At 43.9% G+C, this 15,000-nt stretch overlaps 1 protein-coding gene across 9 annotated transcripts in view; it reads right to left on the bottom strand.

The window, feature by feature from the left end:
* The window catches only part of LOC135092486 (discoidin domain-containing receptor 2-like), a 245,175-nt gene that overhangs the window by 92,401 nt on the left and 137,774 nt on the right, over nt 1–15,000 (bottom strand). The window lies entirely within an intron of this gene.

Below are 15,000 nucleotides of genomic sequence, written 5' to 3'. Positions count from 1 at the left end.
TTACCCCACTGCGTCTCTTCTCACAATACATAAAAACGAAGGAAATAATTTACAGAAGCTACAAATTAGCAGTAAACGGCAGATTTTGCTTCGTCTTTTAGTATTTGGAATGAAGCAAAACGCCACACGCAGCACGCTCTTATGGCAGACGGTTCTCTGCTCAACACGTCACTATGACACATGACTTGCCACAGACGGTCCAGGTTGTGACAGACGGTCCAGCCTGTCACAGACGGTCCAGGCTGTGACAGACGGTCCAGGCTGTGACAAGCATCAGCCACAGCCAAGACACTTGTTATCACCTCGTGAAGAATAAGGCCCCAGGTGAATTAGGCATGGCTGTGTGAGGACCCAACCTGACCTGACCTGACCTGACGTGACCTGACATAAACTGACATAACCTAACCTAATCTAACCCAACCCAACCCAACCCAAACCAACAAAAAACTAACCCAAACCAAACCTAACTACCCAAACAACACCCTTCCCCCCTCCCTCCCCCCAGCCTCGCCATCGGGAAGGTCGGCCAATTGTGCTCCCCGCGTGGTCATTAAGGTGTCAATGGCCTTGTTTGAATAGCAGATCCAGGCGCCGTCACGCTCCGCCCCGCCAGCCAGCCAGCCCGCCAGCCAGCCAGCCAGCCAGCCCGCCCGCCAGCCAGCCAGCCAGCCCGCCCGCCAGCCCGCCAGCCTATCCATGCTCCGGGGAGTGGCAGCGTTTAGGAGGGATTAAATACAGGCATACGAACGTACATACATAGATACACGCATATACGTACGTACATATATATATACAAACGTGGTTATTTGTTTTTATTTATTTTATTTTGTTAGTTTGGTTAGTTTTGTGAGTGTATGAGAGAGAGAGAGAGAGAGAGAGAGAGAGAGAGAGAGAGGAGAGAGAGGAGAGAGATAGAGGAGAGAGAGAGAAGAGAGAGAGAGAGAGAGAGAGAAACAGAGAGACAATAGAGAAAGAGACAAGGAAGAAGAGGAGGAACAGGAAGACGAACAGGAAGAACAGGAGAAGGAGAGGAGGAAGAGGAGGAAGAGGAGGAAGAACAAACACAAGAGGAAGTAACAAGGAAAACGGATGAAGGAGATGAGAGAAGGAGAGAAGGATAAGAGTGAAGGGGAGAGAGAGAGAGAGAGAGAGAGAGAGAGAGAGAGAGAGAGAGAGAGAGAGAGAGAGAGAGAGGAGAGAGAGAGAGAGAGAGAGAGAGAGAGAGAGAAATAGAAATGATCAGGGAAAGTTTGCTTAGAGGAAGGGAAATCTTGAAGGAGGAGGAGGAGGAGGAGGAGGAGGAGGGAGGAGGAGGATGAGGAGGAGGAGGGAGGAGGAGGAAGAGGAGGAGGAGCCTTGATGGACAACCCTGTGAATGAGAGTCGAGGCGAGGGGCGTGTAAGGTGAATGCCGCGGGCCGCCCCAACACATTGCCATGATGAATAACTGCGAACTACTGTGAATAACTGCCTGGATCTGTTGCATTACTTACCAGCTCGTGTGTGTGTGTGTGTGTGTGTGTGTGTGTGTGTGTGTGTGTGTGTGTGTGTGTGTGTGTGTGTGTGTGTGTGTGTGTGTGTGTGTGTGTGTGTGTGTCGATATATGGATGAATGGATGAATGAATGAAGGAATGAATGGCTCTCTCTCTCTCTCTCTCTCTCTCCTTATCATCATCATCATCTTCCTCTCTCCTTCTAGTTATCATTACCGTAGAGAGAGAGAGAGAGAGAAGAGAGAGAGAGAGAGAGAGAGAGAGAGAGAGAGAGAGACTCCTACAACAGCACCATCGGAACATTACAAGCCCCGTGGACAAATTGCGCCGTGTTTATGCTAATGAGGCGCGTGTACAGGTAAGGTGGGCGTGTCGGCGCGGCGCGGGCAGGTAAGGCAAGGCAATCCACAGATGTACCGCGCCTTGTTCCTGCCCTGCGCTATCCTGGAATGGCTTAGGAAGGCAAGAGGGTGATTCAAGTCTGCTGTGCGTGTGTGTGTGTGTGTGTGTGTGTGTGTGTGTGTGTGTGTGTCGTTATCTCCTCTTACCTGGTTCACTAATTTAATTTCGTCTCTACCTGTGTATGTAGTGTTAGTGGTACAGGTGTTTCTTTCTAATTACCTGGGAGAGAGTAGTTATCTTTGTCTCACCTGGTTTACCTAATTTGGCTTCATCCTTACCTGTGTGAGTGCTATGAAGGTGTTAGTTTCATTCTAATTACCTGAGTGAGCCAATTATCTCCTGCCTGGCCTCATGTTTACCTGGGCGTGAGAGTAATTATCTCCTCTCACCTGCTTCACCTACTTTGGCTTCATCTTTACGAGTCCAGGTGGTGTTGAAAATTAAAGATGATGTCATTCTAATTACCAGTGTTGATAATTATCCTTCACCTGGTTCACCTAATTAGCTTCGTTGGGGCGTTCTGACAAGTGGAGGAAGAAGAAGATGGAAGGAAAAAACGAGAGGGACGAGGCGAGACATTCTGACAAGTGGAGGAAAAAGGTGGAAGGAAAAAAAGGAGAGGGATGAGGCGAGACATTCTAAGTGGGAGGAAAAAGATGGAAGGAAAAAAAGGAGAAGGACGAGACGAGACATTCTAAGTGGAGGAAAAAGGTGGAAGGAAAAAAAGAAGGGGCGAGGCGAGACATTCTAACTAGTGGAGGAAGAAGAAGATGGAAGGAAAAAAACGAGTGACAAGCTAAGTTCATCTCCCACTCGATTCCACTACCACGTGAGTTCCCTTGAAGAAGCAAACAGCGAAATGAGTCGTTAAGTACATGTACCTCATCACTCCCGTCTTTCCTTACACCTAATTCTTACACCCTAATTACCTTTAATCTTAACTTGTGTAGATGTGATGAAGGCGTTAGTTTCATTCTAATCACCTGACTGAACCAATTACCTCCCCCACCTGGCCTCAGTAACCAGGATAGAACAAGAAATAACGGGTTCAAGCTTGAAAATTTTAGGCTTAAAGAAGAAATACGAAGGAATTGGTTATCAGAGTAGTGAATGAATGGAAAGGACTCAGTAATTTAAGTAGTTAGTGCTGAGTCATTAGGGAGCTTTAAGAGAAGATTAGACAGGTGTATGGATGAGGATGATAGGTGGAAATAGGTAGGGCATATTTCATACAGGGACTGCCACGTGTAGGCCTGGTGGCTTCTGTAGGCCTGGTGCAGCTTCCCTTACTGCTTGTGTTCTTATGTCTACCTGGTTTACAAAGTGTTAGAGATACAGGTGTTCGCTCTAATTACCTGGAGTGTGTGAGAATGTGAGTCATTATCTCTTCCTACCTGTTCCACCTAATTTGTTTTCATGTTTGTCTTGTTCAGGTGGTAAAAAGGTGTGTTCATTTCATTCTAATTACCTGGCAGTGTGTGAATCATCATTTTTTCTTGTCTGGTTCAGCTAATTTGCCTTCACCTTTACCTGTGTGGGAGGCGCTGAGTGTTAATTTCATCCTAATTGCTTGTTTGTCTTGCTTCCTCGTTCACCTAAGTTGGTTAAAACGTTCAATTTGTGTGTTGGTGTTAGGAAGGAAGGAAGGAAGGAAGAAGGAAAGGAAGAAAGGAAAAAAAAAAAGGAAAAAATGAATGAATAAAGAAAGGAAGAAAAGAAGGAAGAAATTAATGAAATGAATGAATGAAGAAAGGAAGAAAAGAAGGAAGAAATTAATGAAATGAATGAATGAAGAAAGGAAGAAAAGAAGGAAGAAATGAAGGAAGAAATGAATGAAGGAAAAATGAAATAAATGAATGAATGAAGAAAGGAAGAAAGGAAGGAATGAATGAATAAATGAATGAATGAAGAAAGGAAGAAAAGATGGAAGAAATGAAGGAAGGAATGAATGAAGGAAGGAAGGAAGAAGAAAGAAGCCTGGGAGGAAGAAAGAAATACATCCACTATCGGGTTCACATTAAAAAAAAAGGAAAAAAAGGAAAAAGGGAGAAAAAAACAAACAAATAACATCAAAAGATACAAGAAGAGAAGAGAAAATAAAATAATCAGATCTTTTTACTTCACGTCCACAAAGAAAAAAATAAATAAATAAATAAACAAAATGAATAAAACAAGAGAAATAAAATGTAAAAATAAAAATTAAAAAAAGGCGTTTAAAAATGTGATACAATTTTAAACCAACATAAATAATAATAAAAAATAAATAAATAATTATATGAATTGACGAGAATTTAAAACAAAGTGTGAAAAGTTTTGAGATTTTATTCTTTTTTATCCTTTTTTTTTCCTTTTCGATTCAATTATGCGAAATCCTCTCATTAATATTCTGAATGGGAAAAAAGTTTATTTATTTTTTATCTATTTATTTATATATATGCGATGAAACTAATAACAGGTACACACACACACACACACACACACAGAGAGAGAGAGAGAGAGAGAGAGAGAGAGAGAGAGAGAGAGAGAGAGAGAGAGAGAGAGAGAGAGAGAGAGAGAGAGAGAGAGAGAGAGAGAGAGAGAGAGAGAGAGAGAGAGAGAGAGAGAGAGAGAACCACACACCCAACTAAACAGACAGATAGAAACACATACATACATACAGACAGACAGACAGCCAGCCAAACAGACAGACAAGTGGAAAGACAGACAGCCAAACAGGTGGAAAGACAGACAGACAGACAGCCAAACAGCCAGCCAGACAAACAAACATACATACATACATACAGACATACAGACAGACAGACAGACAGCAAGGAACAGTAATGTAGCACACAGCAGGACTCGGCATTAGTTACCTGTCTGTTCACAAGGTAATTATTAGACCACAGGAAAAGGTGAGGCCTGCTAATTACTCCGCAATCACAGGTGAGTAATGAGGAAACCAGGCCAGGATACCGGTAATTAAGGAGAGAGAGAGAGAGAGAGAGAGAGAGAGAGAGAGAGAGAGAGAGAGAGAGAGAGAGAGAGAGAGAGAGAGAGAGAGAGAGAGAGAGAGAGAGAGAGAGAGAGAGAGAGAAACACAAACACACATATACACACACACACACACACACACATAGACTTCTCGAAAAACAGAAACCTTATGCATTTGAGAAACCATTTCAAGAAACCACCACCACTACCACCACCACCACTACCACCACCACCACCACCACCACCACCACGACAAAAGACCCAAGAAAGTTAGCTGATTTCATTTTAATCGAATTATTTTTCAATTAGTCGTATTCACCCCCCTCTCTCTCTCTCTCTCTCTCTCTCTCTCTCTCTCTCTCTCTGGGTAAGCTGCGTCCCTCTCTCACTCTCCCTCTCTCTCTCCTTCTCTCTCTGACCAATAAAGCCTTCTTCCTTCCCCGTATCCAATATATAATGCGTTCACCCGATTTACAGCTCCAATACTGAGGCTGTTCCCCAATGCTGAATGTTTCCCGGGCCAAGAACAAGCCCCTGCAGAACGCCGCGTCCAATACTGCCAATGGTAATAGTGGCGAGGGTGGCTGCGCTAGTGGTGGTGGTGGTAGTGATGGTGATGATGATAACTCCGATAATGGTAATGATTGTTGGGAGGAGTGAGTGACGAGGTGGAGGAGCAGGAGGAGGAGGTGGTGGTGATGGTGGTGGAGGAGGAGGAGGAGAAACAGGAGGTGGTGGTGTAGGAGGGAATGTGTGTGTGTGTGTGTGTGTGTGTGTGTGTGTGTGTGTGTGTGTGTGTGTGTGTGTGTGTGTGTGTGTGTGTGTGTGTGTGTGTGTGTGTGTGTGTGTGTGTGTGTGTGTGTGTGTGTGTGTGTGTGTGTGTGTGTGTGTGTGTGTGTGTGTGTGTGTGTGTGTGTGTGTGTGTGTGTGTGTGTGTGTGTGTGTGTGTGTGTGTGTGTGTGTGTGTGTGTGTGTGTGTGTGTGTGTGTGTGTGTGTGTGTGTGTGTGTAGTTGTGGTGAAGCAGGAGGAGGAGGAGGAAAGTCAGCAGAGGAAGAGGAAAAGGAAGAAGAGTGCGAAAAAGAAGACGAAGGCGAATAAGAAGAAAATCAAGATAAAGAGAAGAAAAAGAACAAGAAGAACAAGAAAAAAAAACAAGAGAGCAAGATAAGATAAAGAGATAAGTAAAGGAAGATAAGGTGAAGTGAACTAAGGTGAGGCAAGGTTACGTTAGATGAAGTAAAGCAAGCATTGGGCAGAATGTACTGGCCCTCACACACTTCTTGGCCAGTCACAGTCCCCTCGCTGCCAGTCCATCCATCCTCTTCACCTTCCCCACTTAAAAGTTCAGACAAGTTTTTACACGTTTCCTTCTCTCCTACCGACACATCTTTGCAGTTCAATTTTTTTTTTTTATCATTTTTCGTGAGTGAATTTTGAAAAGGTACGTTGGAGAGAGAGAGAGAGAGAGAGAGAGAGAGAGAGAGAGAGAGAGAGAGAGAGAGAGAGAGAGAGAGAGAGAGAGAGAGAGAGAGAGAGAGAGAGAGAGAGAGAGAGAGAGAGAGAGACTCATAAAACTTACTTTTTAATATCAAGACCGGAGAAGTTTACAGTCACTAAACTTTTAAGACTCGCGTCCCACTGTTGTTATTCCTGCGGCTATTGCTGTTATTATTATTTATTACCGCTCTTTTCGTTACTAGTAGTGGTGTTCTGGTGTTCTTGTTGCTATCCGCCCACCAGACCCACCCTCACCCACCCCAGACTGCCGCTGATGACGATGATGACGTTATATTGGTGGCAGCGGGTGGGATTGCGCTATAAATGGTGGCAGCGGTGGGATGCGTCAAAAGGTTAAGTTATTTCCTTTTACCAAACGCCGCGCCACTTCATTCAGGGCGAGTAATGCCGCATCAGCCCAGGTGCTAAATTGGAAAGCATGACCTAGTATTGTGTGTGTGTGTAAGGGTGGGTCGGTGGGTGGGTGTGTACTTGATGCAGAAAAAACACACACACACACACACACACACACACACACACACACACACACACACATACACGGCGCTTGGTATGTGTGTGTGTGTGTGTGTGTGTGTGTGTGTGTGTGTGTTTGTGTATGCGCGCGGGGCCTCCCTATATGACGTAACACGGGGAGGCGGGGCGGCACGGGCTAGCGTTGGGGGCTGTGAGGAGCGAGGCGGCAGGGGCACGGGGCAGCGGTGGGGGTGTGTGGGGGGGTGAGCACATTTGCATTGTGTCGCTGTTATCAAAGCCTGTTTGAAAAATATATGTCACTGTTGATTACCGTTCACGTTTCAGTTCCCGGATGGAGAGAATGAAATTGGAAAACATGTTTTTATCACCGGGAGTTGAGTTGAGTCTTTTTTTATTATTGGTACTGAAAGGCAGATGAAATTATTTATACAAACGTTCATTTATTTGTTACCTATCTGCTGCTGCGCCTCACCCCCACGTTTTTTTTTTCATTTTTTTTATTTATTTGTTATTAATACAGTTTTACGATATGAACACTGGCCGTAAAAATACACGTAGATTAAAATACCTTTTTTTTTTTTTTTTTTTGTATTTTCCTACCTTCACTTTTGCATGATGAACGACTAATATTCAACTACATTTAATTCACACTTTTTTTCCCCGCACGTCATTTAATTATCGGCAGCGGATGTGGCGGAACAACACACAGGAAGCGATAAAATTGGCCTTTTAATTGGAGCGCCAACAAAAAAAAGCACACTTCCTGTTGTGTCTCGGCTAATTACTCACACCGGGTTACGTTTGTGCCATTACCTGTTACACCTGTGGGAGGGAGGGGGGCTGCAGTGTGTGTGTGTGTGTGTGTGTGTGTGTGTGTGTGTGTGTGTGTGTGTGTGTGTGTGTGTGTGTGTGTGTGTGTGTTTTCTGAGTGATACATGTTGTGTTTGGTGTTTTTGTTAGGTTAGACTAAGTTAGGTTAGGTTAGGTTAAGTTAGTTTGGTTAGGTTAGGTTAAGTCAGCTTAGGTTAGGTTAGGTTAAGTCAGCTTAGGTTAGGTTAGACTAAGTTAGGTCTTGTGTGCCTTCCTCAGCCAAACCCTTTACAAGTTTCAATCTTTTCAGTGCATCCATAAACCTTCTCTTCAGTTAGGTAAGGTTAGGTTAGGTTAGGTTAGGTTAAGTAAGATTAGGTTACGTCAAGTTAGGTTAGGTTAGGTTAAGTTAGGTTAGGTTAGGTTAGGTTACGTGAGGTTAGGTTAGGTTAAGTTTTCTAGTTAGGTTAGGTTAAGTTAGATTACGTGAAGTTATATTGTCAGGTTAGGTTAGGTAGGTTAGGTAAGTTAGGTTAGGTAGGTCAGGTTAGGTTAGGTAAAGTTTTCTACACCTTTCTCAGTCAGCCATTACAATCTTCTCTTCCTTCACTGCATCCATAAACCTCTCAGATCTCCCTCCCTCTCTCTCTCTCCTGCAGGGTAGATCGACCTCCTCCTCCTCCTCCTCCTCCTCTTCCTCCTTCCCACACACTCCTCGCCTCTCCTCGCCTGTACCATAAGTCTTCCAAGCTCTCTGTGCCTCCCCCTGTCTCTGTGGCTGTCCTTACAACACAACCTAACCTAACCTTGCTACAACCTTCCACAACCTTCCTCAATTGGCGGAACCTTTCTTTATCATCCCTTCTTAATAATAATGATAATAATCTTTAGTTTGTTCAAATCTTTTTCTTTTCTTTTTCCTTTTTCTCATTCAAACGTCATTCATCTCCGCTCTGTACAGTCTCTCTCTCTCTCTCTCTCTCTCTCTCTCTCTCTCTCTCTCTCTCTCTCTCTCTCTCTCTCTCTCTCTCTCTCTCTCTCTCTCTCTCTCTACCTGTTGTGGGCGCGATGAATGGAGAGTTGCAGGTAAATAAGGTTAATTTTCCCGCTGATTCCCACCACACTCGCCATTATGTAGAATCAATATTAGAGTTTAGCCATTCAGGGACACATGAGGTGGAAAAATAAATGTGTGTGTGTGTGTGTGTGTGTGTGTGTGTGTGTGTGTGTGTGTGTGTGTGTGTGTGTGTGTGTGTGTGTGTGTGTGTGTGTGTGTGTCTACCTGTCTGTCTGTCTGTCTATCTTTGTGTCTGTCTGTGTGTCTGTGTGTCTGTCTGTGTCTGTTTGTCTGTCTGTCTGCATCTACAAGGGGACTTTTGGGCAACGTTACATAGCAATGATAAACACAATACGTACAGGGCAAGGGGGGTGGGGGAGGAGAGGGGGAAGTATGGGAAGGGGGGAGGGGGATGCCGCGCCCTTATTACTAAAACAGCAAATTATTCACTACGTAGATTACAGCGCGGTGCAAAATGAAAAACAGTAACTATTATTCAAAGTAGTTTTTTTTTCTTTATTATTTATTTATTCATTTATTTGCATCCTCCTCCTCCTCCTCCTCCTCCTCCTCCTCCTCCTCCTCCTCTTATTTTAGCACTGTTTTGTTCCTTCTGCATGTGTTATTGCACGTGTTATTGTTATTCACTGCTTTATTTTATTCATTTATATTCATTTCAGTTCAATTCCCATCAATGCATCAATAACCCAAAGTTTTTTTTTATTCATTTATTTATTTATTTTATTTATTTTTTATTTATTTATTTTTTGCTTCGCTCTTTCCACACGCGGTTTTTTTTTTTTTTTTTTTTTTTTTTTTTTTTCACTTTATTATTTCGCTCATTTATTCATCTAATTCAATTCCCATTTTTGTACAAGTGAAAATATGAAATACATTGAAATATATATTACTGTATTTTTTCATTTTTTTTCTAGAGGGGTGAGGATGAGGTGAGGGGAGGGAGGGAGAGAGAGAGAGAGAGAGAGAGAGAGAGAGAGAGAGAGAGAGAGAGAGAGAGAGAGAGAGAGAGAGAGAGAGAGAGAGAGAGAGAGAGAGAGAGAGAGAGAGAGAGAGAGAGAGAGAGAGAGAGAGAGAGAGAGAGAGAGAGAGAGAGGGAGGGGAGAGGGACGGAGGGAGGAGGGAAGAAAGTTATTTAATTGCACCGTTAAGGAAAAAAAATAGGAAATGGTAAATACTTCACTGTAAAGAGAGAGAGAGAGAGAGAGAGAGAGAGAGAGAGAGAGAGAGAGAGAGAGAGAGAGAGAGAGAGAGAGAGAGAGAGACGGACAAGAGGAAGCGGTTAGGGTCATCGAGGAGAGAGAGAGAGAGAGAGAGAGAGAGAGAGAGAGAGAGAGAGAGAGAGAGAGAGAGACGGACAAGAGGAAGCGGTTAGGGTCATCGAGGAGAGAGAGAGAGAGAGAGAGAGAGAGAGAGAGAGAGAGAGAGAGAGAGAGAGAGAGCAGTGGGCCATGGAGACATCGCTGACCTGTCCGCTTTAACCACGCCAGGTAAGTTTGACCCTCTCTCTCTCTCTCTCTCTCTCTCTCTCTCTCTCTCTCTCTCTCTCTCTCTCTAAATGGCACAAGGCGTCGCTGCGTATCGAAAGAAGAGTTAGTTTTAATACTCCGAGGAAGAGGAGGAGGAGGAGGAGGAGGAGGAGGAGGAGGAGGAGGAGGAGGAGGAGGAGGAGGAGGAGGAGGAGGAGGAGGAGGTGAGTCCATTACAGAAACAACAATATATTTTTAGCACGGATACAAATGTGTGTGTGTGTGTGTGTGTGTGTGTGTGTGTGTGTGTGTGTGTGTGTGTGTGTGTGTGTGTGTGTGTGCTGGTAGAAACACCCACTATATCTATGTATGTATGTATGTATGTATGTATGTATGTATGTATGTATTTTTTACTTGTGTGTGTGTGTGTGTGTGTGTGTGTGTGTGTGTGTGTGTGTGTGTGTGTGTGTGTGTGTGTGTGTGTATGTACGTATGTATGTATGTATGTATATAAACAACTGCCACTTCACGTTTTATTTTATGTATGTAACTCATGTACTATGTAAACACACACACACACACACACACACACACACACACACACACACACACACACACACACACACACACACACACACACACACACACAGCTCAATACTAACACTACACCCTTTCTAGGGAGCGCGGAACTGGGCGGAGGGGGGTGTGGATTGGGAGGGTGGAGGGGAGGGGTGGATGAGAGAAAGGTGGATGACGTGGAGGAGTGGGGGTGGAAGAGGTGAGAGTCTGTAAGGGGGGTGAAGGTACGTCCATTTCATATATAGAGAGGTGGATGAAAAGTGGATGAGGAGGGTGGAGGTTGAGGTGGTAAAGGGGTGGGAAGGATGCATGCATTTCATATATAAATGTGGATGGAGATGAATAACGGGTGGATGAGAGGTGGATGGGGTGAGGTGGATGAAAAGGTGGATGAGAGGTGGATGAGTGGGTGGATGAGTGGGTGGATGAATAGGTGGATGAGAGAGGTGGATGAAAGGGTGGATGAATAGGTGGATGAAAGGTGGATGATGGGATTTGGATGAAAGATGAATGAGGGAGGTGGATGAGTGGATGAATGAGGGAGGTGGACGAGTGGAGGTGGATGAGGGGGTGGATCACGGGACAGGTGGATGAATGAGGTGGATGAAGGAGAGGTGGATGAGAAAAAATAGTGACTAAAAATTCTCTAAAACACCCAGAAATCTCGCCTTTTACAGAGAGAGAGAGAGAGAGAGAGAGAGAGAGAGAGAGAGAGAGAGAGAGAGAGAGAGAGAGAGAGAGAGAGGAACAGGTGTTAGCAAGCTCATTTTTCACTTGTAAGGGCTGAGTGAAGTGTGTGTGTGTGTGTGTGTGTGTGTGTGTGTGTGTGTGTGTGTGTGTGTGTGTGTGTGTGTGTGTGTGTGTGTGTGTGTGTGTGTGTGTGTGTGTGTGTGTGTTTGAGAAAGGAAGATGTGTTGGCATTGACAGTGATAGCTTAGTAGTAGTAGTAGTAGTAGTAGTAGTAGTAGTAGTAGTAGTAGTAGTAGTAGTAGTAGTAGTAGTAGTAGTTGTTGTTGTTGTTGTTGTTGTTGTTGTTGTTGTTGTTGTTGTTGTTGTTGTTGTTGTTGTTGTTGTTGTTGTTGTTGTTGTTGTTGTTGTTGTTGTTGTTGTTGTTGTTGTTGTTGTTGTTGTTGTTGTTGTTGTTGTTGTTGTTGTTGTTGTTGTTGTTGTTGTTGTTGTTGTTGTTGTTGTTGTTGTTGTTGTTGTTGTTGTTGTTGTTGTTGTTGTTGTTGTTGTTGTTGTTGTTGTTGTTGTTGTTGTTGTTGTTGTTGTTGTTGTTGTTGTTGTTGTTGTTGTTGTTGTTGTTGTTGTTGTTGTTGTTGTTGTTGTTGTTGTTGTTTAGTAGTTGGAAATTAGACAACGTATTAAATAACAAAAATAACAACAAAAACAGTAGTAGTAGTAGTAGTAGTAGTAGTAGTAGTAGTAGTAGTAGTAGTAGTAGTAGTAGTAGTAGTAGTAGTTTCCATTAAAATTTTTCCTTCCCAGCTCCTGTATCACTAAAGCTCTCACTCCCCTCTCCAATCTCCCCCTCTCCCCCCTCACTCCCCTCTCCACTGTCCAATCCCTCTCCCTCACTCCTCTCATCCCTCTCTCGAATCCCTCCTCCAGCCTCTCACTCCTCTCCACCCCTCTCCCCTCTCCCCTCCCCTCACGCTCTTCCACCTCTCTCCCCTCTCCCCCTCACTCCTCCCCCCACACAAATCTTACATAATCCAAACCTAAAAATTTTCCACACATCACCGTAAACCTGTTTCCCGTTTTTCCTTTTTGTTTTTCCGCCCAGTTTCCCGTTTTCTTTTTCCTTTTTTTGTTTCCTTGTAGTTTTCTTTCGTATTTCTCGTTTTCTTTATCCGTTTTTTTCCTTTTCTCTTTTCTTTTCCTTTTTTTCTGCTATTTTTCCTTTTTTATTTCTCTTTTCCTCTTGTTTTCCTCAAATTTTGAAGTTTTCTATTTCACTTTTTATCCTTCTTTCGTTTTCCTCCTATTTTCCGTTTTGTTTTTCCTTTTTTTCCCCTCTTTCCTATTGTTTCTCTCCAATTTCCCGTTTTCTATTTCCCCTTTTCCTTATGTTTTCCTGCTATTTCGCGTTTTCTTTTTTCCCCTCTTCCTTTTATTTTCTTCGTATTTCTTCTGTTTTCCTTCCATTTCCCACTTTTTTTTTCCCTTTCCTGTTATTTTTCCCTCGCTCGCTAAAAAGGTGGGGAAAGAATTGAAGGGGGGATGGGGGGAGAAGGTTTGTGGGGGGAGGGGGAAAGATAGACAGATGAAAAGGAATATATGATCAAACAGGGAAACAAACAAACATACATACATACATACATATATACAGGAAAACAAATAAACATACGTACATACATACATACATACATACATACATACATACATACATACATACATACAGGTAAATAGATATGTATTTGTTTGTTTTGTTTGTTTATTTGAGAGTTTGTTTGATGTGTGTGTGTGTGTGTGTGTGTGTGTGTGTGTGTGTGTGTGTGTGTGTGTGTGTGTGTGTGTGTGTGTGTGTGTGTGTGTGTGTGTGTGTGTGTGTGTGTGTGTGTGTGTGTGTGTGTGTGTGTGTGTGTGTGTGTTTACCTCTCTCTCTCTCTCTCTCTCTCTCTCTCTCTTGTAAGAAGGGAGAAAAAAAGCAAACAGATATTTACAGAAAGGAGAGAGAGAGAGAGAGAGAGAGAGAGAGAGAGAGAGAGAGAGAGAGAGAGAGAGAGAGAGAGAGAGAGAGAGAGAGAGAGAGAGAGAGAGAGAGAGAACACAGGTTGGGGGGAAGGAAAACGATACAAGTAACACAGGGAGGGAAGGGGGTGAAGTGGAGGAGGGGAGGAGAGGGAGAGAAGGGTAGAAGAGACACAGAGGGGGAGAAAAGGGGAGAAAAGGAAATAGGGAAGGAGGGGTGAGGGGGATAAGGGAAGGGGGGCATAGGTAACACAGAAGGAAGGGGTGAGGGGAGGAAGGAGGGGAGGGACACGGGGAGGGAGGACACAGGTAAGCCACGGGGGGGAGGAAGGGGGGAGAAGGGGGGAGAGAGAGTCAGGTGTGTTCAATTGCAGGTAAATTTAAAAGCAGGTATTCCTCACTAATGAAAGGGATTAATAAAAACACATGGGTTACTTTTGTTGTTGTTGTTGTTGTTGTTTTGGTGGTGGTGGTGGTGGTGGTGAAGGTGGTGGTGGTGGTTGTTGTAGTAGTAGTAGTAGTAGTAGTGATGGTCGTAGTAGTTAATGATAGTGGTTTTGCTGGTTTTATCGTAGTAGTAGTAGTAGTAGTGATGGTCGTAGTAGTTAATGATAGTGGTTTTGCTGGTTTTATCGTAGTAGTAGTAGTAGTAGTAGTAGTAGTAGTAGTAGTAGTAGTAGTAGTAGTAGTAGTAGTAGTAGTAGTAGTAGTAGTAGTAGTAGTAGTAGTAGTAAAAATAGACAACAAAAAAGTAATAAAACAAACTTACTTTACCAACTACTCTCTCTCTCTCTCTCTCTCTCTCTCTCTCTCTCTCTCTCTCTCTCTCTCTCTCTCTCTCTCTCCCCAGACCGTGTCAACTCATTTTGTCTTCCGTAATTTCTCCCTGTCCCTGTTAATCTTCCTCCTCTTCCTCCTCCTCCTCCTCCTCCTCCTCCTCCTCCTCCTCCTCCTCCTCCTCCTCCTAGTGTGCATCTGACATTACTTCACGCTAAGACCTAGCCAGTGGACCTCCGCGCCCTCGGGAGAAGGAGGAGGAGGAGGAGGAGGAGGAGGAGGAGGAGGAGGAGGAGGAGGAGGTAAAGTAGACAGAAAGAATGGTTGGGTGAGGATGGAAAGGGAAGGAGGAGGAGGAGGAGGAGGAGGAGGAGGAGGAGGAGGAGGAGGAAGAGACACGGGGAAGAAAGGAAGATGCAAGTCGTAAAGTGAATTATGGAGGAGGAGGAGGAAGAAGAGGAGGAGGAGGAGGAGGAGGAGGAGGAATGAAGGAGGGAAAGAAGGAAAAAAAGAAGATTTAGGGCACAGGGGAAACAGAAGGAGAGAATGAAAGAGGGAAGGAAAGGAGGGAGGAAGAAATGAAAGAAGGAAAGAAGGAAAAGATGAAAAGGAGGAAAATAACGAAGGGGGATGAGGAGACAAGAAATAAATGCAAGAAAAATGAGAAAAGGAAAGAAATGAGAAAGGAGGAAAGAGAAAAAATGACTAGAAATATGGAAGGAAGGAAAAAAGGAAGAAA

The sequence above is a fragment of the Scylla paramamosain genome, chromosome 40, assembly GCF_035594125.1.
Source record: "Scylla paramamosain isolate STU-SP2022 chromosome 40, ASM3559412v1, whole genome shotgun sequence".
Taxonomy (NCBI): Eukaryota; Metazoa; Arthropoda; class Malacostraca; order Decapoda; family Portunidae; genus Scylla; species Scylla paramamosain.
Note: the sequence above shows the minus strand (reverse complement) of the source record. Positions and strands in the feature narration are given on the sequence as shown.